Source organism: Dipodomys spectabilis, unplaced genomic scaffold, assembly GCF_019054845.1.
Source record: "Dipodomys spectabilis isolate Male_0828 unplaced genomic scaffold, ASM1905484v1 ptg000218l, whole genome shotgun sequence".
Classification (NCBI taxonomy): Eukaryota; Metazoa; Chordata; class Mammalia; order Rodentia; family Heteromyidae; genus Dipodomys; species Dipodomys spectabilis.
Genome location: NW_024870895.1, coordinates 1,003,586 through 1,030,483, shown reverse-complemented (window position 1 = coordinate 1,030,483; position 26,898 = coordinate 1,003,586).

Sequence of the window (26,898 nt, the reverse complement as noted above, 5' to 3'; positions counted from 1 at the left end):
GGGTTTCTCTTCTGGCTCAGCCTTTAGTCTAGATGGCAGATCTGGGATTCAGAGAGGGCCAGCTGAAGGTGGTGCAGGCTTGGGTAGAGGCTGGTGGGAAAACCAGAGGCCCTGCGCTCTGAGCAGTGTTGTTTTTGAGTATACTCACAACCCAGGAACATTACTGGGATGGATCAGGCCTTTTCTCCTTCCTGAGAGAGAGGGAAATAGAGCCCTCATGTCTGCTTCCCTTGGCTGTGAAATCCTTTTGTTGCCACATCCTGTGGTTGGATAACTAGACCTCACCTCACTGCCCAGTATCAATGCAGGGCAGTGAGAGATCCTGAGTCTCTTATAAGGTCAGGAATCCTCAGTATGAGATTGTACTTGAACGTCCTAACTTGGTACATGGTCTGTTCCATCTAAGATTGCCATGATGTAAGAGATAGAATCTAGAGAATCAGACCAGGATTGGGTCTGTTCTGGGAGTCTTGAGTATTATGTGTGAGCTTTGAGCTCCAGTGTGCCCATCTGCTTCCTTTTCTTGGGTGGGTCTTTGCTAAAAAAGCTTGAAACTAGATACTGTGTCCTATCCCTTGTCTTTGATGCTTAAAGCTAGCACTCTACCATTTGAGCCACAGCTCCATTTCCAACTTTTTTGGGTGTTTAATTGGAGATAAAGAGTTCTCATGTACTTTACTGAGAAGGATGCATCCAAATGCAGTCCTCAGATCTCAGTCTCCTGAGGAGATAGGATGAACGGCATGGAAAAGTATCTTTGGCGGGCTGCCAGTAACTCATGGGTGTCATCCTAGTTATTCAGGAACTGAGAACTGAGGATCACGGTTTAAAGCCAGCTTGGGCAGAAAAGTTCTGTGAGACTTGATGTCCGGTGGACCACCAGAGAATAGGAAGAGGCGCTGTGGCTCAAGTGGGAGAGTGCTCACCTTCAGCTGAAGAACTGAAGGACAGTGCCTTGGCCCAGAGTTCAAACCCCATGACCAACAACAACAACAAAAGAAGTGACTAAGTTTTCCACATAGCAGTGTGTACAGTAGGAAATGCCATGCTGGGCTATGAGACATTCCAGGTATGTGAGAAGCTCAATGTTTTGTCTACAGTGGGTCTGAAGTCAGGAGTGTCATCTTCTCGGGGGTGGGATGTGATCTTAATGGAGGGAGTTCATGGTTCTCTTCTCAGAGACTGCTGAAGCCTTGGGCTGTCCATCTGTGTGTGTGTGTGTGTGTGTGTGTGTGTGTGTGTGTGTGTGTGTGTGTGTGTGTCTGTGTCTGTGTCTGTGTGTGTCTGTGTGTGTGACTGTGTTTGTGTGTGTTTGGAGGTAGAAGAACTGGGCCTTGAACTCAGGGCCTAGGTGCTGTTCCTGAGCTATTGTGCTCAAAGCTAGTGCTCTGACACTTGAGCCACAGCTCCACCTCTGGCTATTTGGTGGTTCACTGTAGATAGGAGCCTCACAGACCTTCCTGCATACACAGGCTTTGAATCGTGATCCTCAGATGTCAGCCTCCTGCGTAGCTAGGATGACAGACATGAGCCACCCGTGCGGGCTTTGTGTGTATGTGTGTGTGTGTCTGTGTGTAGAAGTGGGTTGTAACACGGAGCACTGGACCCTTTGGTAACTTATAACTGCTATCTTTGGGGGATGCATGGATTTTTTGGCAGAGGTTTAGGGGCCTGGAAGGGTGGAACACTTGAAGGGGACTCAGCACCATTAAATTATAAGACCAAAGGATCTGTGTGCCCTGGAGATGTCTACTCCCTTAGGCCTGGTTGGTGGCAGAGAGAGTTCAGGAGGACCTTGGGGTGGGGCTCGCAGGGGGTGACTCCCCAGGGGGACAGACAGCATAGCCAGCCCTTAGTAAGGATGTGAGCCCTGTTAGTATGGAGTGCACTGGTATGGGTCAGAGACCAGTTCTTCTCATAATGACGTCTCATGTGTGAGGCCAACCCTATTTTAAATCTTGACCTGTGATCTTCAGATTTCAGTATCCTGAGTAGCTAGAATTACATGCTTGAGCCTCTGGCACAAAACCTCTGATTCTTTTTGGTATATTAGGTTTTGTACTCAAAGCCTTAGGCTTGCCAATCAGGTCTTCTACCATGTGAGCTAAGCCTTTCTGTATTGGGCATCTCCGAAATAGATAATATATGCTCAGGCTGGGCTGGATCACAGGCCTTCTATCTGTGACAAGCATGCACCAGCAGGCCTGGTCTTCTTTAGTTGGAATGCTAGACATGTAGTGCCATGCTCAGTCATTGGTTTAGATGGATTGTCCCAAACTCTTAGTACATGGCAACCGATTCCTGACCTAAGGTGAAGCTCTGCGTTGGGCCTCGACCATTGGTCCTCAGTCTCCTCCCGCGACAGTTGTGAGGAAACAAGGAATCAATACAGGGGGATCTCTGGGGCAGAGCCAGGCATAGAGGGAGAGGCTGTCAGATATGGTTCTTGGAAATTCTATGAGCATATGACAGGAAGATACCCAGAAAGCGCTCAGATGGGGCCTGTTATTTATCGTGCAACAGGTACGGGATTATGAAACAAAACATGGCTCTCTTTCATCCTTACCCTATCCCCATGAGGAAAAGGATCTTTCACTATGCTCAGTTTTGTAGCTGGGGAAAACGAGGCATGGAGATGCTAGGTGACCTACTCATGATCCCCAGCTGATAGCAAGCTCAGCCTGACTTATCTGCCATGTTCCCTAGGACAGTGAATGTTATTCAGTCCCCTTCTTGTGGTGGCAAGTCCACTTCTTGTCAGTTGTGAGGCTTGAACTCTGGACCTGGGCACTGTCCCCAAGCTCCTCAGATCAAGGCTAGCACTCTACCACGTGAGTCACAGCATCACATCCAATTTTCTGGTGGTTCTTTGGAGAACCAGCTTGGGCTGGCTATGAACCATGATCCTCATATCTCAGCCTCCTGTGTAGTTAGCATTATAGTCCTGTGCCACTGACACCCGGCTAAAGTGTAATTCAGATTTTCTTTCTTTCTTCCTTCCTTCCTTCCTTCCTTCCTTCTTTCCTTCCTTCCTTCCTTCCTTCCTTCCTTCCTTCCTTCCTTCCTTCCTTCCTTCCTTCCTTCCTTCCTTCCTTCCTTCCTTCCTTCCTTCCTTCCTTTCTTTCTTTCTTTCTTTCTTTCTTTCTTTCTTTCTTTCTTTCTTTCTTTCTTTCTTTCTTTCTTTCTCTCTCTCTCTCTCTCTCTCTCTCTCTCACATTCTCTGTCTCTCTCTGTCTCTGTCTCTCTCCCTACCTATCTCTCCCACACAGGAACTGGTTGAATGGGTGCTGGAGGAGGTGGCCCAGGGTCCCCATGTGGCTGGGAGTCAAGGTGGCCCTCCCATTCTGGAGGTGGACTGTGGGTCAGGAGCTGTCGCGCTCAGCCTATTAAACTAGCTCCCTGAGGTAAGCCCCTCTGTGCCTGGGTTAGACTGTGTCGGATATTCATCGTCTGTCCCTCCCGCGAGTCCTTCCCCACTACCTTCTGCTAAGACAGTTAAAGGAAAGTGGATATAAGGAGGTGTCACGTTGTCTTCCCACCCAGCACGATCCTGGGCCTCTGATCCTCACCACCACTTATCTCTCCAGACCCTGGTTATAAGAAAATGAATCCACTCTATTTCTACTTTGCTTTGCTGGAGTGTGTTGTTTCGGGGTGGACGGGCAGTATGTAGAGGAAAGACCCTAGGCCTGATACCTCTTGGGGAACATTTGTTCTTGTGACAGAGCCAAGTCATTGCTGTCAATAAGGAGGAAGCTGCCATCAGACTGATCCGGAACAATGCTCACAGGCTGTTGATGTATAAAACCCACCCATGTCGGCTTCCCACTCACCACAAGGGGGTGCAGTGTGGGTAGCCCAGAACTGGCCCTAGGAGATTATAAATGGAAGGTGGCAGTCAGGTGCTGGTGGCTCCTGCCTGTCATCATAGTTATTTGGGAGGCAGAGGTCTGAGGGTTGTGACTCAGAACCAGCCCAGGCAGGAGAGTCTGTGAGATTCTTATCTCCCATAAACAACCTCTCCCCATACACAAAAAAGCCAGATGTGGTGGTGTGGCTCAAATGGTAGAGCCTTAGCCTAAAAAGAAGCTCAGGGATGACACCCGGGCCCTGAATCCGAGACCTAGGACTCACAAAAAATAAAATAAAATAAATGTTATCTTACCTGTTATCTTACTACCGAAAAGGATGAATTCAGTCTTCTCTCTGGTACTTGTAGCCAAAGATAAGGGGCTTCCTTTGATGTTCCTCTAAACCTCTCCTTCTCTTCATTATCTCTCCAGGCTTCAGTTGCAGGATAGAATTCAGATCATTCCACTCGATGTGACCTTACATACCCTCCCTACCCACCTTCCTTGGGGTGGGGATCCAGGATGGACTCACCACTGAGAGGATGAGGCACCACAGAGATGGGTGTAGGTATCCCTGAAACTCATTCTCTCTCTCTCTCTTTCTCTCTCTCTCTCTCTCTCTGTCTCTCTCTCTGTCTCTCTCTCTGTCTCTCTCTGTCTCTCTGTCTCTCTGTCTGTCTGTCTGTCTGTCTGTCTCTCTCTCTCTCTCTTCTCTCTCTCTCTCTCTCTCTCTCTCTCTCTCTCTCTCTCTCTCTCTCTCTCTCTCTCTCTCTCTCTCTCCCCCAGCAAAGGTGCTGTAGATAAAGGACAACATAGCTGGGCATGATCATTTCCAGCCATGGCTGCTGCTGAGAAACTTGGTACAGATGTGCAAGACTGTCCCGAGACAGGCCCAAGGAGTCACAGAAAAACAGCTATCCAAGGTTGGGATTGTGTCTTAGCAGTATTGGGCTCGCTAGCACACAGGAAACCCTTGATTCAATTCCTAGGTACCACATACACAGAAAAATTAGGAAGTGGCACCTTGGCTCTGGTGGAAGAGCGCTCGCCTCCAGCAAAAGAAGCTCCTACACAGTGCTCAGTCCCCGAGGTCAAGCCCTAGGACTGTCAACATAAAACAGCACTCCAAGGGTCCTTGGTGATGGGTGGATGGCTATGCCCTGTAGTTTTTAGTAGATCCATCCATGCTTTGTGTCTCCTTCTTTGACAGTGGGGAACTGGACACTCCTTCTGCCCTGAAAAACTGGACCCGGTTATCAGCAACCCTCCCAACATCTTCCATCAGGACATGAAGCAGCTGGCCCTAGAAATACTCAGGTACCTGTTGGGTGGGGCAGGGGGATACAGGCAGGCCCCAGAAGTCCTAGTGGGTCTGATCTGCTCCGGATGACCAGACCATCCACAGGAGGCAGATGGGAACTTAGAGAGGGGTAGAGATGTGGAGGGGACCCTTTAATGCCCATGGCCCTACCCAGATTCCAAGCCTCTCTTTGCTGTCCCTGAGGGTGGTAGAGGAGTATCTAGTTGGTAGTGTCTACAGGAGGACTAGGAGGAAATTCTAAAGAATGAGACACCATAAGCCCTGGGCTGGTGTCCAACACCTGTCATCCTGGCTACTTGGGAGGCTGAGATCCAGAGGATCCCGTTTCCCAGCTCAGGCAGGAAACTTCTCATCTCCAATCTCCAACTGGTTGTGGTTCCATGGCACAAATGGTAGAGCACTGGCCTTGAGCAAAAATAATCATCGGAGACAGTACCCAATCCCTGAGTTAAAGCCCCTCAACCAAAAAAAAAAAAAAACCCAACGGAAAGACACCCCTTGCCTGCAAGAGATAGTGAAGGAGTGGGGGTGCTGTGGTTGGGAGACCAGGTGTTGGCCTCAATGTACAGAAATTTCTAAGATATCCCCAGGTTTGCCCGAGTATGAAATCACAGCAGGGTGGGTGTTGCCTTACCAAGAACTCCAGAGGATGCTTCCTGTCTTAGGCAGGGAGTGGGGTGAATGTGAGCAGGGGTGGGAGGGTAGTGTCAATTTTATTCTCTCCATCCGTGGAAGTATGGTTTTGGATGCTGGTTCAAAGTCTGAAGCAAAGGACTGCATGTGATTTATAGCCTGACAAGTTGGGTTTCCCTGGGTATAAGAAGGTAACTGAAGCCGGGTGCTGCCAGTGGCTCACAACTGTAATCCTAGCTACTTAGGAGACTGAGATCTTAGGATCGCAGATCAAAGCCAGCTTAGGCTGGCTTTGAACCACCAGATAACTGGAAGTGGTGCTATGGTTCCAGTGGTAGAGCGCGCACCTTCAGCTGAAGAGCCAAAGGACTGTGTGAAGGCCCAAAGTTCAAACCCCATGACCAACAACCAAAAATAAGGTAGCTGAATTTTCTGCATAGGAGTGTATAAAGTAGGAAATGCCATGCTGTGTTATGAGCCATTCCAGACTTGTGAGATGCTCTGTGTTTTTTCTACAGTTGGTCTGAGGATGATAGTGCTACCTTCTCGGGGGTTGGGATGTTCAGGTGCTCAGGGACTGCTGAGGCCTTGGGCTACTCCTGTGTGTGTGTGTGTGTGTGTGTGTGTGTGTGTGTGTGTGTGTGTGTGTGTGTGTGTATTTTTCCCTCATCTTTCACTGTCCCCTTCTTGGGCACCTGTCTGCCTCTTCCTGACTTCAGAGGGAGCCCCTCCTCCATGGCACCCTGCCTATAGCCCCCTATCTGGGTCTACAATGAGTCCTAAATTGCCAGAGACCTGTATATTCTAGCTTTTTGTTGGGGCCCAAGTCTGGCTGTCCATAACTTTGGCCACCTCCAGAGGCTTCTGGGTCAGCAGGGCCAGCTGACATAGGTTCTCCCCTGCCCATGGAGGAGAGGGGCTCAGTCATGCATGTCCTTTCCTTTTCCTCAGCTGGGCCTCTGGATGCATGTCCATCCTAGCAGGCTGGCAATGGAGTGGGGGAAGGGTGGTTGCCAAAGCCTCTGGCCAACATCAGCCTGATAGCTGACTGAAGGCCGCCCAAAAAAGAGGACCTGGGGCTACATGGAAGGTGAGGCCAAGTTGTCTTCGAAGTACCCATTGGTGTCTAGGAAACGTAAAAGTACCTTATCGCAGGAAAGTCTATCTCCCCTCCCCTCCCCCCCCCCCCCCCCCCGCCCAGCTGAGCCTCTCAGGTCCTTCTAAACAATTCCGGATAACCATAATACAGAGGCACAGACTAGATTCCAGGGTCAGGGTAGAGGGGGTGAGAGACTGGTATGGCCAGTACCTCAATGTTCTGGGGCATGAGCCTTGACCTGGTTATGTCCCCCTTGTGTAAGTTCAATTCTTAACCCAGAGCTAGCCACACACAGGCTACTTGTGACAGTGCTGTGGAAGTAGCAGGAACGGAAGTGAGATCTAGGATGACCAAAATCTGGATTTATGGCCTGTGGGGTTGGGGATGGCAAAGGGTATTTATTTTTTAAAAAATCTCAGAGGGCTTGGAAGGTAGCTCAGTGGTAGAGCGCTTGCCTTGCATGCCTGAGGCCCTGGGTTTGATTCCTCAGCACCACATAAGCAAAAAGGAAAAAGCCGGAAGTGGCGCTGTGGCTCAAGTGGTAGAGTGCTAGCCTTGAGCTGAAGAGCTGAGGGACAGCGCCCAGACCCAGAGGTCAGGCCCCATGACCGGACCTCCCCCCCCAAAAAAAATCTCAGAACTGGAACTCAGGGCCTAGGCACTGTCCCTGAGCTAACACTCTACCACTTGAATCACAGCTCACCTTTCATCTTTTTTAGTAGTTTAGTGGAGAGAAGAGTCTCACGGATTTACTTGCCTGGGCTGGCTTCAAGCTGCCTTCTAAGAGTTCAGCCTATTGAGTACTAGATAGCTGGTATGAGACATTGGCATCTGCTAAAGATGTTTGTGTGTGTGTGTGTGTGTGTGTGTGTGTGTGTGTGTGTGTGTGTGTGTGTGTGTGTGTGTGTGTTTACCGGGACTTGAACTCAGAGCCTAGGTGCTGTCCTTTAGCTTGTTTGCACAAGGTTGGTGCTGTACCATGTGAACTAGTGTAACTTTCCTTCCCAGCTTTTTGATGATTCATTGGAGATAAGAGTCTACCCAGGCTAGCTTTGAATCTTGATTGATCCTCAGGTGTCAGCCATGAGTAGCTAGGATTACAGGCATAAGCCAATGGCACCCAGCTGCATGGATGTCTTTTCATACGCTCTTCTGTTCTACAGCTGTCTACTTGCCCTGGCCTAGACTTCTGATCTCTACATCAGCTCCTAGCAGCCCCTGACTGTGTGGAGAACATAAAGCTTAAACCTGATCCCATTTCTTTGTCCTCAGTGGAGGGTATGTTTTGTCTGAAGCCTGGGTTGGAGAAGTAGCTGAACATGGGTGCTCGGCTGGGACAGAGAGGTACTCTGTTTTATCCAAGAAGGAAAGTGTGGCCAGTTAGATACTAATAGCTCATTCTTTCATATTCCTATCTCCTCAGAGGCTGAGATCTGCAGATTGCCATTCAGTGGCAGCCCAGCTAGAAAAGCCAGTGAGACTCTCTTTTGCAAATAACCACAGAAAGCTGGAAGAAAAGCTCTGGCCCAAGTGGTAAAGTACTAGCCCTCAATGAAAAAACTCAGGGACAGAGCCTGAGTCCTGAGTTCAAACCCCTGTACAAATATGTGCACACACACATGCATGCACACACATGCACACACACACACACACACACACACACACACACACACACACACAGAGGTGTTAATGATGAGCTGAGGTAGAACTGTGGGCAGTCCTGAGGCATAATCATAGTAAACTCTCAAGGCAGATCAAGTTGTTTCTCCCTAAGTCCTTCTTGAGCTGAGGGGTCTGGGTCATGGCAGTAAGTTCCATGGAACCTGCCCCTCCATTCATGCACGGGGCCACAGGACCAAGAGAAGGACACTATGGATGCTCTTTGTAGTTGGCCCACGATTTCAGACCTTCATCTGCCCCTGAGCACTGGTGAGGAAAGCAAGGCTCCAAACCCTGGGACTCCAGGAGTAGTGACTGCTACAAGCAGCAACCAGCCACCCGTGGATTCCTAAGCCTACAAGTCTTTCATGAGCCCAACTCAACACCCGTCAAAGGTGTGCCTGACAGATTCACACTTTTGTGATACTTGTGTGAGTGGGCATTACCTGTTGTGTCATCTTGCAGCTCCTGCCCCTCCTGGCCCAGAACCCTGGTATGAGACGTAGATTTACTCCTCAGATCCATACTGCACCCATGATAGATGCCATTCTGATGACTCAACTGATGACCTCCGTGCCCCAAGGTTTGACCCTTCTCTGATACTGTGGCCTACTCTGTAGGGAAAGATATCCAAAGAGGCTGCTCTGAAGACTGGTGGGACACCTAGACATTGCGAGTCCATCAGGGGCCCATTGGAAAATATTCTGCCACAGAGTGAGGTCCAAGCAGGCCAGTTGTTGGTCATGGGGCTTGAACTCTGGGCCTAGTTGCTGTTCCCCAGCTCTTCAGCTTACCACTTGAGCCACAGCGCCACTTCCAGTTTTCTGGAGGTTCTCTGGAGTTCAGAGTCTCCCAGACTTTCTGGCCTGGGCTGGCTTTGAACCGTGATCCTCAGGTCTCAGCCTCCTGAGGAGCTAGGAAGACAGGTGTGAGCTACCGGTGCCGGGCTGATCTGGAGTTTCACTACAGTGGACTAGGAGCTCCTGGAAGCTTTTTTTAAATTTTTTTAGGTGCCAGTACTGGGGCTAGAGCCACAGCTCCATTTCTGGCTTTTGGTAGTTCATCGGCAAGAAGAGTCTCAGTAATTTCATCCCTCTGATCTCAGTTTCCTGAGTAGCTAGGATTTACAGGGCTTGAGCCACTGGTGGCATTAGGCTAGAAGCTTTTCTTTTTTGGGGCGGGGGGTGTCCAGTCCTGGGGGTTGAACTCTGGGCCTGGGCGCTGTCCCTCAGCTCTTCAGCTCAAGGCGAGTGCTTTACCAATTGATCCACAGCACCACTTCCAGCTTTTTTCTTTTTTGCTTATGTGGTCCTGAGGAATCGAACCTAGGGCCTCAGGCATGCAAGGCAAGCGCTCTACCACTGAGCCACCTTCCCAGCCCCTAGAAGCTTTTCTTAAGCAAGATTTCATCCCTCCATTTGCCCTGACTCCTCCATGCAAAGGAGGTCTGAGGGTCAGGAGCTGTGAAAAATAGGCTTCCAGCCACAGGAAATGGCTGGGGTCCATGGTGAAAAGACAAGATAATCTTCCCCCTGGGCCCCATTCTGGGACCCTAACCACTGCCCTACCTGTGACTCAAGTAGAAACCTTGACACAGCCTTGAATGTCCTGCCAGACTTGTTTGAAGCCACAGAACCTTCATTCCACCCACACCACTTGCTCTAAACCACACCTCAGGACCGTTGCCCATGCTGGACCTTCTGCCTGAGGCTCTCTGTCCTCTTTCACATCTTAGAACTCCTGTGGAATTTTGGCACTGGTTATATCACCTCATGGAGCAAGTCTTTCCTTCCAATCTCCCTCTATTTTTTTTAGTATTAAGTTTCTAGAGATGGAACTTGTGCAGGCTGAGTGGCAAATGCTCTATCTTGATGTGTGTGTGTGTGTGTGTGTGTGTATGTGTGTGAGGTTGTGTGTGTGTATGTGTGTGTGTGTGTGTGTGTGTGTGCATGTGTGTGCCATTCCTGGGGTTTGAATTCATGGCCTGGATGCTATTCTATCCCTGACCCTTTGTGCTCAAGGATAGCGCTCTACTACTTGAACCACAGCTCTACTTCTGGCTTTTTGGGTGTTTAACTGGAGAAAAGTGTCTCATAAAGACTTTCCTGCTTGCAATTGTCATCCTCAGATCTCAGCCACCTAAGTAACTAAGATTACAGGGGTGAGCCACCAGCACCTGCCCTCTACCCTACCTCTACCCTATAACCTCGACCCTCCTCTGAGTCCCAGAACAATATATCTCACCAGGCTAACTTTTTTTTGCCAGTCTTGGGGCTTGAACTCAGGGTCTAGTCATGGTCCTGAGCTCCTTTTGCTCAAGGCTAGCACTCTACTACTTATGCCCCAGTGCGACTTTTGGCTTTTTCTGTTTCTGTGGTACTGAGGAATAGAACCAAAGGCTTCGTGCTTGCATGCTATCTAAGCACTCTACCACTAAGCCACATACACAACACAAGGCTCACTTCTAATGGGAGTTATGAAGGTGGGGTTTATTAGCTTACTCCTTTTGTTGTAGAAATCACTGATTATTTCATATCTTTGCCAATATTTGGGACTAGCCTGTGACTTGGAAATGAGGAATGAGCCCCGGAGGTCTAGGCTCACATCATACAGAGGGATAGAGAATATGAAGCCAGAACCTTCGACAACTCCTATAGCCTAGAACTGTGGTCTCCCTGGAGGTAGTGTCTGGCTTCTAGGTGTCCCAATGGGACACCTCGGCCAGAACATAATGCTTCAGTTCTTTAAATGGCAGAGAAGGATGCTTTGTTCAAGTTGCCAGCTCAGACTTAGTACTCTCTGAGGGCTTGTCCCAGCTTGCCCAGATTGGGTGTCTGGGCATGGGCAACCTGCTGAATGTTCATCATCCATACAATGATACAAGGAGTTATTGCCTCCTCTTTTTTTTTGGCAGGTCTGTGGTTGTACTATGAGCTTAGGCTCTGTCCCTGAGCTCCTTTTGCTCAAGTGTAGCACTCTGCCCTTGAGCCATAGACCCATTCATGGTTTTTCTTCTTCATGTGACCTCTTAGAAAGAAGGGTATCATGGACTTTCCCACCCCGGCTGAATTCAAATTGGCATTCTTTACATCTCAGGCTCCTAAGGAGCTAGGATTACAGGCAGGAGCCACTGACACCTTACTTTCTTTTCTTCTTGTTCTTTTTTTAAATCATAACAATCTGAAATCTTCATGGTGTCCTTCCAATGGTTTGCATTCAAGTTAAATTACACAGGCTTGGAGTTTGAATGCTAGGTCTGCTACCCACAAATGGAGGGACATCCTGACAAACTCATTCTTGTTCATGTGAATGCTAATGGAATGCTATAAAACTAATAATTAAATGTGCAGTTGCTTCATGATTCTATTTTAGAATGCCACAAAATAATTATTGGATTTATATCTTCCGTTCTAGCATCATGGTATGATTGAGGATATTGAATTAATGCCTTCATAAGTATTCAACCAGGATACTTCATTAAATGGAAGCACAAATAACTAATAGTTGGAAATAATATATATAATTTAATATCCTCACAGTCCCTCTCTCTCTCTCTCTCTATATATATATATGTATTATATTTATATATACATATATATATCTCAATCTACACATCTATCAACATATATGTATATTTGTATATAATATACATAAATCATGATTCCTATGATCAAGCCACACTAGTCCCATATATATATATACTAGTCCCATATATATATATATATATATATACATATGTATATATATATATATATATATATACATGTACTAGTCTCATTAAAAAAAAAAATATATATATATATATGTACTAGTCCCATATATATGGGACAAATGTGGCTTGATCATAGGTCCTCAGAACTTCCTGGCAGCTCAGTTTGCCAGAGTCCGATCTGCTAAGACTGTGACCCCATTTATGGATTGGGCATTATAGTCCATGAGTTGAAATCCAAGGATGGCTAAAAATTTATTCCTTGTAATAAGAAGCCAATTTTGACACATTGTTTTCCTTCTCTGCGAAAGTCCTTGGTCTCAGTATGATGTATAAAATATATCCTATGTGATATGATATCATAAAAGGAATGTTATATGTGTAACAATACTAAATAAATAAGGGTAATAAATGTCAACGCAGTAAACCCATGTATGTAAATAGATCTCATATATGAACATTATTTTTTCCAGTGCTGGGGCTTCAATTCAGGTCCTAGGAATTGGTCTGAATTTCTTGTCTTCAAGGACAGTGAGCCATTCCCCTTTACCCACAATGTCACAGAGTTACCCAGACCCTAAGTTCAAATCCCGTGCCTGCCAGAAAAATTGTGCAAATTCAAGCCAGGGTATTATTATTATTATTATTTTTATTGCCACGTACGGGACTTGAAGTCAGGTCTTGGCATCTCTGCCACTGCCAGCACTGGGATCCTAGGACCTGAGTTCAAATCTCGGGACAGGCAAAACCTATAAAAAATAAAAAGGAGAATCATAATACTGAGATGTTCAAGAAGGTAGTTTTACATTTTTATTTCCTTTGTATTGTAACCATCCTGGGTCTAAATGCCAAAGCCCAGAAAGTGTACATGACCTTGCATTGCTGATGTTTGGCAGCTATTAAGGAAGCCATAGCTGAAACAGGCAAATTAGGTCTGGAGGTCAAATCCCAGGACTGCCACTAATGAATGGCGGGAGATTCTAAGAAACCCTTTCCTATATGCATCCATAGGAATGGAATGTTATAAAAGTAACAATTAAATTAGTAGTTAGTGTACGATTATATTATAAAATTATACACAACAATTATACTACATTGACTATTTTTCAATTAATATTTTATTATGTATTCAATCATGATACTTTAAAAAGGAAGGAATTTAATTGCCAATAATCAGTAGTAATGTTCTATATGCAGTTACATAGTATACAGACATCTCTCTCTTGTTGTATACATATACATCCATTTATGTGTCAACCAATCTATACATTTATCTGTTCATACTCTTGTCACTCCTGGGGCTCAGTGGTAGGGTGCTTGCCTAGTACGTACAAAGCCCTGGGTTTGATTCCTCACTACCGCGTGCACAGAAAAATCTGGAACTCATGCTGTCCATCAAGCAGTCGAGCACTAGCTTTGAGCATAAAAGCTTAGGGACTTTGTCTAGACCCTTACTCAAGACCCAGGACTGGCACCCCAAAAAAGAAAATAGAATGTTCTAACTGCAACGATATAAGGATAGGACTGCAAATACCTCATCACAGAGCAAACAGGGAGTCTGGTGCTGAAAGCTGACATCTAACTTGACTTAGCCAGAAGTAAACCACTGCAACCCAGCCCCAAGGAGCCAGATGCTGCTGGCTCACTCAGCCCTGTCATCCAAGATACTCAGGGGCTGAAATCTGATATTGGTGGGTTTAAAACCCAGCCCTTGAAGGAATTCTGCAAAACTCTGAGCTGTGGCTCACAGTGGTAAAGCTCTAGTCTTGAGCAAATGATCTTACAACAGTACCCCCAACCTTCCAGTGCATTCCCTGTGGCTGACTCCCAGCCCTCCCAAAAAGACCCATCCCTCTAAATCATTAGATGTGAATTTTGTGTGGTTTGTGACGTGTTTCTGAAAGCATGGTGATACTGATGAAGCACCCAACTTCTAATGACTGCGTGTGGGATACAGCTATGTGATGAGTCCTTCATGAGGTGTGTGCTGAGTCCTTCATGGGGTTCATTCTTTCATCTGATCCTTGTAAGAGCTCCACAAGTAAGATGATGGTGCAGATGAGAAACTTGAGGCTCACCAAAATTATGTATGTATTGAAATCTAGTGAGTTGTCTCCTGCAGACAATTATTTATTTTTCTCAGTCGTGAACCTTGAACTCAGGGCCTAGGCACTAACCCTTCCCTGTTGGCTCATGGCTAACGCCCTACCATGTGCAGCCAAGGACCCTCTTGCAACAGAGAGTTAGATCTAGGCATCTGTAGCTGAGGTCTGTCACCCTGCCTACTCAAGAAGCTGAGATCTGAGGATCTGGGTTCCAAACTATCCCAGACACAAAGCGTCCCATGAGAATATTATCTCCTATTCATCACTTAGACACTTGAAGTGGAAGCTGGGCACCACTAACACACGCCTGTCATCTTAACTACTCAGGAGCCTGAGAGCTGAGGATTAGGGTCCAAAGCCAGCGTGGGCAGGAAATTCTTGAGATGGATGCTACTCTCCAGTGACCCAACAAAAACCTGAAGAAATGCTGTAGTTCAAGTGGTAGCGCACTTGGCTTTAGCTGAAGAATCAAGGACAGCACCCAGGCCTAGACCTTCAACTCCTCCAACATACAAGAAGAGAAAGAAAGAAACCTGAAGAGGAAGCGTTAGACTGCTTTGCATGTATGAATCTTTGGGTTTTGATTCCTCAGTACCACATCACTAAAACAAAAGCCTGAAGTGGCCCTGTGGCTCAAGTGGTAGAGTTCTATCCTTGTACAGGATAAACTCAGGTACAGTGCTCAGGTCCTCAAGTTCCAGGACAAGTGTATGCACACACACACACACACACACACACACACACACACACACACAGATATCAGAAGTGAAGCTGTTACACCAAATTGTGGTAAAGCACTGAGCTTCGGTTCTGAGCTCATGGTTAGCACCTAGGCCCTGTGTTCAACTCCAAAAACTAGCCATCCAGGGCTCAACTAGGAGGGGTCAAAGGTTTCAAAACCTGATGAGCTTCACCAGCCCTAGCTGACAGGAAGCATTGTGATATTACCCATGTTCTTAGATTCAGTGAGCTTCTGGAAAACTAAGGAGGCAACTTTGCCAATTAGGAATCTTTTAATTCGGTTCAGCTCTCTAGTTGTCTGCCAGAAGGACCCTTGAATTAATTGTAGCACTTTGTTTCAACACTGGGACATAGTCTAACAAAGACAGGATAAGTACAAGGAACTTGGCCTGCCAGAGGAGGTGGCACAAATGAAGGTTTCTTGTCCAAAAAGAGCACTGGGGAAAGAGATAGTTTTGGATACAAAGAGGTCTTTTTCTCCTGGCCTTCAGAGCCTGCCCACACTCATCCTCACTAATTGGCCCAGATGGAGTTGTTTATTACACAGCTGTACAGGAGTGAGGCCTTTTGTCTGCCTGTTTCAACAATGAGGCAGACTTCCTCCAGCAGCCTGAGGTTTGCAGAAACCCTCAGGTTACACTGGGGACAGTGAGGGGAGCCCCAGAATATGCACTGTCTTGAAAGCGCTCTCTGTGCTATGAAAAAATTTTATTCAAAGCAAATTTCCTAGCTGAGTGCCTTTCAACATAGGGACTCTGGATCTTCACCGATAGAAATACATGCATACATACATGGGTAGACATGGAGTTACTGTTTTTGGTTTTTGGCAAGTCTGGGGGTTATACGATGAGGCTAGGCACTGTCCCTGAGATCCTTTTGCTCAAAGGTAGTGCTATGCCCTGTTTATTTTTTGATTCCTGTGATTCCTTAGAAATAAGATTGTCCTGGGCTTTCCTGTCCCGACTGAATTTAAATTGTCATTCTCTACCTCTCAGACTCCTGCAGAGCTAGAATTACAGGCAGGATCCACTGACACTTGGCTTTCTTTTCTTCTTGTTCTATTTTTCTCATGACAATCTGAAATCTTCACATTGTCATTCCAATGGTTTGCATTTCTGAGTAAACTACTCAGGCCTGGAGTTGAAATGCCAGGTCTACCACCTACAAATGGTGGGAGATCTTGAGAAAAATCATTCCTATCCATGGGAATGCTTAATGGAATTTATAAAAGTTACAAATAAATTGAGAGTTAATGATTCTCTTATAGAATACCACACAAAAATTATTGGATTATGTCTTCCATTCTAACACCCTGGTTTGGTTCTCCTAATTAAAGAATACTGACTTCTTTTACATTAATACTTTTGTAAGTATTCAACCATGAGACTGCATTAAATGGAGACCTAATTTAATAACTAATAATTTTAATACATATAATTTAATATCCTCACATTGTCTCTCTCATATATATAGCAAACTACACATCTATCTATCTACCTATCTACTGTCTTTCTATCTATCTATCTATCTATCTATCTATCTATCTATCTATCTATCTATCTATCTATCTATCTATCTATCTATCTATCTATCTGTCTGTCTGTCTGTCTGTCTGTCTGTCTATCTATCTATCTATCTATCTATCTATCTATCTATCTATCTACTGTCTTTCTATCTATCTATCTATCTATCTATCTATCTATCTATCTATCTATCTATCTATCTATATCTATCTATCTTTCTATGTCTATATCTATGTCTATATCTAACAATGTATCTATTTATATATATATATAGCCCACTACTATGGCTTAATCTCAGGTCCTCAGAACTGGCTGGCAGCTCAGTTTGCCAATGGCTTTTGTTCTACAACTGACCCATTCATAAATTATGCATTGTGGCCTGTGAGTTCAAATCCCAGCATTGCCAAAATTTATATGTGCAGTAAGAAGTCAATTTAGACACATTTTTTCCTTCTCTGTAAAAGTCCTGTGTCTCAGTATGATGTATAATCCATATGCAAATATATCCATGTGATAAGATATAATAAATGAAAAAAAATATATATGTAATAATGCTAAATAAAATAAGCAATGAATAAAGAAGGGTAATAAATGTCATATGGAGTAAACCCATGTATGTAAAAAGATCTCATATATGAGTATTATTTTTCCAATGATGGGGCTTGAATTCAGGCCCTTGAAGCTGGTCTGAAATTTTTGTCTTCAAAGACGGTGAGCTTCCCCTCCCCAACAGTGCCACAGAGTTCCCCAGACCCTGAGTTCAAATCCCAGGCCTCCAGAAAAATGGTGCCAATTCCAAGCCAGGGCCTTAATTTTTTTGGCCAGGCCCGGGCCTTGAACTCAGCTTGTGGCAACTCTGCCTCAGCCTTGATCACTCTAGGCTGGGGTGCAGCCTCTAGACCCACAGGCCATCCTGAGATCCTAGGACCTGAGTTCAAATCTTTGGAGTGGCATAAAAGGTGAAGTGTTGGGAAGGTGGCTCAGTAGTAGAGTGCTTGCCTTGCATGCATAAGGTCCTGAGTTCAATTCCTCAGCAACACATAATCAGAAAAAAGCCGGAAGTGTTGCTATGGCTCAAGTGGTAAAATGATAGCCTTGAGCTGAAGAGTTGAGGGACAGTGTACAGACTCAGACTTCTGCCTGACAACTGACAAAAAAAAGAGGGTGAAGGAAGGAGAAGGATAAAACTGGGAAGTTCCAGAAGGTGGTTTTACATAGTTTTTTTCCTTTGAATTGTGACCATCTTGGGTCTAAATGACAGGGCCCGGAAAGTGTACATGATCTTGCACTGCTGAAGTTTGATGGGCTATCAGGGAAGCCATAGCCCAAGCCAGCAAACTAGGTCCGGGGTTCAAATCCCCGCCACCTACAAATGTCAGGAGATCCTAAAAAATGCATTCCAATAGACAGCCATATGAATGGAATGTTGTAAAAGTAACAATTACATTAGTACTTAGTGTATGTTTATATTATAAAATTATACACAATAATCATAGTACATTGCCTAATTTTCAATTAATACTTTATGAATTCAAGCATGATACCTCAATAAAGGAAGAAATAATTTAATTATTGATAATTGGTAGTAATATAGTATATATAACTTAATAATATACAGACATCTCTCTCTTGTTTTATATATATATACATATATATGTATATATATATATATATATACATATATATATATATATATATATATATATATATATATATATATATATATATAAAACAAACCATATCTATTTCTACACTTGTCACTACTGGGGCTCAGTGGTAGAGTGTTTGCCTAGGATGTATGAAGCTCTCGGTTCATTTCCACAATATCACATGCAAAGAAAAAGCCAGAAGTGGTGCTGTCACTGAAGCACCAAAAACAAGTTAGAATGTTATGACTGCAACTATAGAATGACAGGGCTTCAAATACCTCATGACAGAGCAAGCAAGGAGTCTGAAGCTGATGGCTGACATCTAACCTGACTTAGCCAGAGGTCAACAGCTACAAACCAACTCCATGGAACCAGATGCTGCTGGCTCACCCCTAACTGCTCGGGGATGAGTTCTGAAACTGGTGGTTTGCATACTCAGCCCTGGCAGGAAGTCTGTGAGACTTTGAGCTGAGGCTCAAAGTGGTAGAGTCCTAGCCTTGAGGAAAAGGTCTTAGGAGAGCACCCTCAACCTATGAGTGCAATCCCCAAGGCTGAGGACCCTCCCCTCCATTAACCACATCTTTAAACCATTAGATGTGAACTTTTGTGGTTTGTGACGTTTTTCTGAAAGAATGGTGATACTGATGAAAGCACCCGAATTCTAATGACAGCTTGTGGGTTAGAGCTATGTGATGAGTCCCTCCTGGTGCGCAGGCTGCTGAGGTGTTATGTGCTGAGTTCTTCATGGGGTGTATTCTTTCATCTGGTCCTTGTTAGAGCTCCACAAGTAAGATGTTTGTGCAGATGAGAAAGTTGAGGCTCAGATATGTCCCCAAGGCAGGGCCAAATTTATGTATGTACTGAACTCTAGTGACTTGTCTCCTGCTGACAATTGGTTTGGTTTCGTTTTCTCCATCATGAACCTTCAACCCAGAGCCTAGGCGCTTGATTTTCCTCTTGGGCTCATGGCTTGCACTCTACCATGCGGAACCAAAGACCCCCTTGTAGAAAGTGTCACCGCTTAGTTGTTTTTAGCTGAGGTCTATCATCCTGCCTGCTAAGGAAGCTGGGATTTGGGTTCCAAACTATCCCAGAAACAAAAGGTCCCATGAGAGTATTATCTCATATTCACCACTTAGAAACTTAAAGTGGAAGCTGGGCACCAGTGAATTGCACCTCTCACCCTAGCTATTCAGGAGCCTGAGAGCTGAGTATCATGGTCCAAAGCCAGCGTCGGCAGGAGATTCCTTGAGATGGTTATCTCCAAAGAAACACCAGAAAGCATGGAGGAGCACTGTAGCTCACGTGGTAGAGTGCTAGACTTGAGCTGAATTGCTTAGAGACAGCACCCAGGCCCAGGCTTCAACTCCTCCAACTTACAAGAAAAGAAATCAAGAAACCTGAAGTGGAGTGATGGGAATGTGCCTTAGGGGTAGAATGCTTTGCATGTATGAAACCCTGGGTTTGAATCCTCAGTACCACATCCCTAGAAAAAAAGCCTGTGTGGCTCAAGTGGTAGAGTGCTGTCCTTGTACAGGAGAAACTAAGGTACAGTGGTCAGGTCCTGAATAAAAGCTCCAGGGCTGGTGTATGCACACGCACACACGCATGCACACACGCACGCACGCACACATGCACGCACACACACACACACACACACACACACACACAAAATGTACAAGAAATGAATCAGTGACACCAAATGGTAAAGCAAAGAGCTTCTCCTCTGAGCTCAAGGTCAGCACCCTGTCCCTGTGTTTAACCCAAAATCTACCTTCCCAGGGCCCAACTCCGAGAGGGGAAAGGTTTCAATACATGATGAGCTTCACCAGCCCTAGATGACAGGAAGCATTATGATTTTGCACAAGTGCTTAGATTTAACAAGCTCCCAGAAACCTAGGGAGGCACCTTTGCCAATTAGGAATCTTATTAGGTTCAGCTCCCTAGTTGTCTGCCAGAAGGACTCTTGAATTAATTGTAGTAGTAGTAGTTCTTTTTCAACACTGGAACATAGTCTAACAAAGACAGGATGAGTGCAGGAAACTTGGCCTGCCATGGGAGATGGCACAAATGAAGGCTTCCAGTCAAAATGGAGCACTGGGAGAGGAAGAGCTTGGGGTGCAAAGAGGCCTTTTTCTCCTGGCCTTCAGAGCCTGCCCACACTCATCCTCACTAATTGGCCCACATGAATTGTTTGTTACACAGCTGTACAGGAGTGAGGCTTTTTTTCCTGCCTGTTCTAACAATGAGGCAGATTTCCTCCAACAGCCTGGAGTGTGCAGAAAGCTTCAGGCTACACTGGAAACAGTGAAGGGATCCCAGGAACACGCACTGTCTTGAAAGCACTCTCTGTGCTATGAAATCATTCTATTCAAAGCAAATTTCCTAGCTGGGTGCCTTTCTTCATAGCGACTCTGGATGTTCACTGATAGAAATACATGCATACATACACAAACACACAGACTTAATGGCTCATTTTTTGTTTGACCGCTCCTGAAGCTTGAACTGTGAGCCTAAACATTGTCCCTGAGGTCCTTTTGCTGAAGGAAGCACTTTATTGTGTCTTAAACCATGAATACCCTAGGCAGGGGTGCAGCATTTACACCCACAGATGATCCAGGGATCCTAGGACCGGAGTTCAACTCCTAGCACTGGCAAAATTCCATCAAAGCAACAAAAATGGAGGAGGAAAAATCAAGGAAGTTTTATAAAACCATTTTACCTTTGTTTCCTTTGCACTGTGGCCATCCTGGGTCTCAATGACTCAGCTTGAAAATTGTACATGACCTTGCTTGGCCGAAGGCTGGGGGCTTTCAGTGAAGCCTGAGCACAACCCAGACACCTAGGCCCTGAGTTTGATCCTGGGACTGCCACCTACACATGGCTGAAGATGCTAGGAAACTCATTCCTATCTATTCCTATCTATAGGAAGACAAATAGAATGTTTGGCATGTACTAATTGAATTACTAATTAGCTAGTCAATATAGTATAAGATTGTACACAATAAATATAGGTCATTGATTAATTGAATTAATACTTTATTAAGTCTCCCACCGTGATTAATTAATGGACGCATAATTTTAGACCAAAAAATTGGTAACAGTAGAATATATAAGAATAAGTTATAGACATCACTTTATATATAGAGTTATGCAATAGAATCTACACAAATATCTATCTGTCTCGGTATATATTTATTTATAGATGCATATGCATATGTAAATACACACACACACTGCAATCTACACATCTGTCTGTTTATATATTGCCACTCCTAGGGCTTGATCTCTGGTCCTCAAATTTGCCCACCAACTTCACTTGCATCAGACTGGTGTGCTAACATTGACTCATTTATGAAGTGGGTCTTGTAGTCCCAGAGTTCAAATCACAGAACTGCCAAAATTCCTGGTGAAAGAAGCTAATTGTCCCACTTGTTTTCATTATCGGCAAGTCCTGGGTCTCAGGAATGATGGATAATACGTAGGCAAATCTGTGTTCTATATAATAGGATGTAAAAAATATTATATGTGTAATCATACTCACTAAAATACACAAGAAATAAGTAAAACACAAAATAAAATCAGTAACTATCTGAACCACAATATGCAGTAAACCTGTAAATATAAATCATGTATTTAAAATTTATACAAATATTATTGTTTTCAAGTGCTAGGACTAGAATTCAGGCCCTGGGAACAGGCTTGACTTTCTTGTCTTCCAGCATGGTAAGCTTCCCCTTCCCCCACAATGCTGCTGATTTCCCAGACCCTGAGTTCAAATCCCAGGCCTGGCAGAAAAAATGGCGTCAATTCCAAGCCACAGCGCCTCATAATTTTTTAAATATTTTAATGTATTTATTTATTTATTTTTATTTTGTCAAGCACAGGGCTTGAACTCAGATAATGGCAACTCTTCCTCAGCTTCGATCAATCCAGGCTGGGTTGAAGCCACTGGACTCACAGCCGAACCTGGGTTCCTGTGCTCCAAAGACTGACAGGAATAAAAATAAATAAAACGACACAGATAAAGTTTGCCTTATTTGCAATAACTAGTATATGTCTGAGTCAAGCAGAAAAGGTCAGATAAGTTGATGTTAGGGAAATGAACCCAAAGATAAGTATTCAAAAGGTTTTTTTCTTTATTTCATTCAATTGTGTCTAACATATTTATAAGATGATTTCTATGTTGCTTTGTATGTCCCTTCCCCACAGTATAACCCGTGCTTTCACTGTATTTGATGGTGGTATAATTTGTGGAGGGGAAGGGAAAAAACAAATCGTTTAAATAGGGATACATGTGGACCTATTACAACAATGATATGTACAAGTCATTATGTCGAAAAACGAACTTTTCAACATTGGTGGGGGGGGAGGATCTGGTGGGGAGGCAGGGAGGGTATATGAAGGGATGGGAAGGGGAAACGTAGGAGGAGGCAACAATGTTTGAAAAGAAATGTACTTATTATCTTGCCCATGTAATTGTAACCCCTCTGTACGGTATTTTTACAGAAAAAATAAAAATAAAAACAAAAAACAAATCGGCAACTTTCAGATGGCTTCCGGTTTTACATTTGTTTTCTTTGCAAGGTGACCATACTGGGTCTGAATGACATGGCTGAAAAGTGTTTCTAACCTGGCATTGGTGCAAGCTGGCAGGCTACCAAGGAAGCCATATGCCAACATGGCCACATAGGCCCTGTGTTCGAAGCCCGGTCTTAACCCCTACTAATGCAGGGAGATCCTAAGAGTCTGGTTCCTATATATAGGAATACCGATGGAAGGATATGAATGTAAAGGTTGAATTAGTTGTTCCTGAATGATACTACTATAAAATTAAACAGAGTGATTTTAGGAAGCGATGGATTTTAATGGATATTTTTTGACACATTAAAAGAATACTATTAATTATATGGATGCAATTGTTTCAAGACAGTAGTTGATTTAATTAATATTTCATTAAGGATGAAAACGAAAATATTAATTACATGGAGGCATAATAAATACCCAAGACTTGCTAGGAATGTAATTTATATAACTGAAGAATGTATAAACATCTCTGGCACTCTTTAAAGATCTATATTTATTTGTGTAGTACCACCTGCATGTCAATCTGTTCTTATTTTGTCAACCCCTGGGGCTCGATCTCAGGTGCTGGGAACTTCTTGTAAGCTCTATATGCCCCAGGCTGGTGTGCTGCAACTCACCCATTCATGAATTGGGCCTTGCAGGCTATCAGTTCAGATGCCAGCACTCACAAAATTGAATGGTGGAGTAAGAAGCCTAAGGTGACACGTTTTCCTTTTCTGAGAAAGGCCTGGGTGTCAGGTGTGAAGTTTCATACATAGGCAAAGCTATATCCTATGTAATACATGTAGTAAATGTTTCATGTGTAATAAGAGTCAATAAAATAAATGGTAAATAAATGAATAAAACAAAAAAATAAAATGAATAACTACACTAAGTGCAATATGGAATCAACATACAGGGCTCGATCTTAGGGCCTGGGAACTGCCTAGCAGCTGAATTGGCTAGAGGCTGCTGTGCTGGCAGTCACCCATTCATGAACTGAGCCTCTAGGCCCTGAGTTTAGATCCCAGCACTGCCAAAAATGTAATCATGGAGTGAGAAGCCGAGTGTGACATGTTTTCCTCTTCTTTGAAAGTGTTCAGTGACAGGTAGGATGTATAAATTTTATTCAAATCTATATGCTATGCAATAGGATGTCATAAATGTAAGAAATGAAATAGGTGGAAGAAAAACAGATTGAATTAGTAGTGAATCATTCTGGGATAAAATTAGACGCAATAATTATAGGACTTGGATTAAGTTTAATTAATAATTTATTGAGCATTAAGAGAATAAAAATTATATGGAGACATAATTAAATACCTAGTAATTAGTAGTAACACACGATACATAAGTTAATTTGTCTCATTTATGAAATATGTAATTATATGTATGGATGTATGCACATATATGATAAATAATAACAGGATATTGAGTAATTATTCATTAATGCTTTATTAATTGTTCAACTGGGACACACCATTAAATGGAGACATAATTTAAAACCAATAATTGGTAGTAATATTATCTATAATTCAATAATATACAGACATCTCTCCTTTTGTGTATATAATACTTATATACAGGAAGCTCTATCTATTTATACCTCACTTACTCCTAAGTCTCAGTGGTTGAGTGCTCGCCTAGTAAGCAAGAAGCCCTGGGTTGGATTTATCAGTGCTACATAAACAGAAAATCCAGAAGTTCTGCTGTTTCTCAATCAATTGAATGCTAGCCTGGAGCACCAACACTTAGGAACATTTTCTAAGCCCTTACTCAAGCCCCAGGGCTGCCGCCGAAAACAAGGTAGAATGTTCTACCTGCAATGATATAAGGACAGGACTTCAAATACATCATCACAGAGCAAGCTAGGAGTCTGGCGCTGACAGCTGCCACCTAACCTGACTTAGCCATATGTATACCGTTGGAACCCAGCTGCACGGAACCAAAAGCTGATGGCTGGCTTAACCCCATCATCCTAGCTATTTGGGGGCTTTAAAATCCAGCTGTGGCAGGAAGTCTGTGAGACTCTTTAAAATGTGGCTCCTAGTGGCAGAGCTCTAGCCCTGAGCAAATGTTATTAGAACAGTATGCACATGCTTTGAGTTCAAGCCCCATGGGTAACCCCCCTCACAAAAAACACCCCTCTGAACCATTAGATGTGATCTTTTGTGGTTTGTGAAATGTTCCTCAAAGAAGGGTGATACTGATGAAACCACCATAATTCTAATGACAATTTGTGGAATAGAGCTATGTGCTGAGCCCTTCATAGGGTGCTCTGTGCTGAGTCTTGCACAGGGTGCTATGTGCTGAGTCCTTTACAGGGTGCAGTGTGCTGAGTTCTTTACAGGGTGCTGTGTGCTGAGTCATGCAAAGAGTGTCACGTGCTGTGGCCTTCACAGGGTGCATTCATTCATCTGGTCCTTGTAAGAGCTCCACAACAGATGATTTTGCAGACAAAAAATGTGATATATATGTGTATATATACATATATATATAGAGAATTCCATATTATACAATATGGAATATATATAAAATATGGACTTCTATGCCTCCATAAGAAAAAATGACATTGCCACATTTGTTAGTAAATGGAAAGACTTGGAAAATATTATATTAAGTGAAGTAAGACAGGCTCAAAGAAACATAGGTCCCATGGTTTTCCTTATTTTCAATAACTAGTATATGCCTGAGACAAGCAGAAAATGTCAGATATGTTGTTCTTAGGTGAAATGAAACACACCGTAAGGATTCAAATGATTTTTCTTTCATGCGGTTGTTTCTAACATATTTGTAAGATGATTTATTTGTTGCTTTGTAGGTCTCTCCCCCACAGCATAATCCCTGTTTTCACTGAATTTGATGTTGGTATAATTTGTGGAGGGGAAGAGAAAAAGAAAATTGTTTAAATAGAGATACAGGTGGACCCATTGTCAATATGAGATGTAGAATTCATTACGTCTAAAAACGAACTTTACAACTTTGATGGGGGGGAGTGAGGGGGAAGGGATAGGAAGGGGAAACAAAGGAGGAGGCAACAATGCTTACTAAGAAATGTGTTCAATACTTTGCCAATGTAATTGTAACCCCTCTGTATGGTATTTTCACAATAAAGAAAAAAAAAGCCGGGCGCTGGTGGCTCACGCCTGTAATCCTAGCTACTCAGGAGGCTGAGATCTGAGGTTCGCGGTTCAAAGCCAGCCCGGGTAGGAAAGACTGTGAGACTCCTATCTCCAATAAACCACCAGAAAACCGGAAGTGGCACTGTAGCTCAAGTGGTAGAGTGCTCGCTTTGAGCTGAAGAGCTGAGGGACAGCACCCAGGCCCAGAGTTCAAGCCCCACAACCGACAAAAAAAAAATAAAAAAGAAGTCTGATTAAAAAAAAATATTGTGCCTCAGATGTGTCCCCATGGCATGGACAAAATTATGTATTACTGAAGGCTAGTGAGTTGTCTCATGCAGACAATTGTTTTGTTCTTGTTTTTCTCAGTCATGAACCTTGAACTTGCGGCTTAGGCACTGACCCTTACCACTGGGCTCAGGGATAGCCCTCCACCACGTGGAGCAAAGGACCCCCTTGCAACAGAGTGCCACAGCCTAAGGGTCTATAGCTGAGGTCTGTCATCCTGCCATCTCAGGAAGCTGAGATCTGAGGATCTGGGTTCCAAACTATCTCAGACACAAAAGGCCCATGAGACTATTATCTGCAATTGATCACTAAGAAACCTGAAGTGGAAGTTTGGTGCTTGTGGCTCATGCCTGTCATACTAGCTACACAGAAGGATGAGATCTGAGGATCATGGTTCAAAGCTAGTCTGGGGCAGGAAAGTCCTTGAGACACTTAACTCCAATGAACCACAAGGAAACCTGAAGTGTCTCTGTGGCTCAAGTGGGAGAGAGATATCCTTGTACAAGAGAAACTAGGTACACTGCTTTGATCCTATGTTCAATCTCCAGGACTGGTGTATGCATGCATGAACATGGACACACACACACACACACACACACACACACACACACACACACAGACCAGAAGTGAAG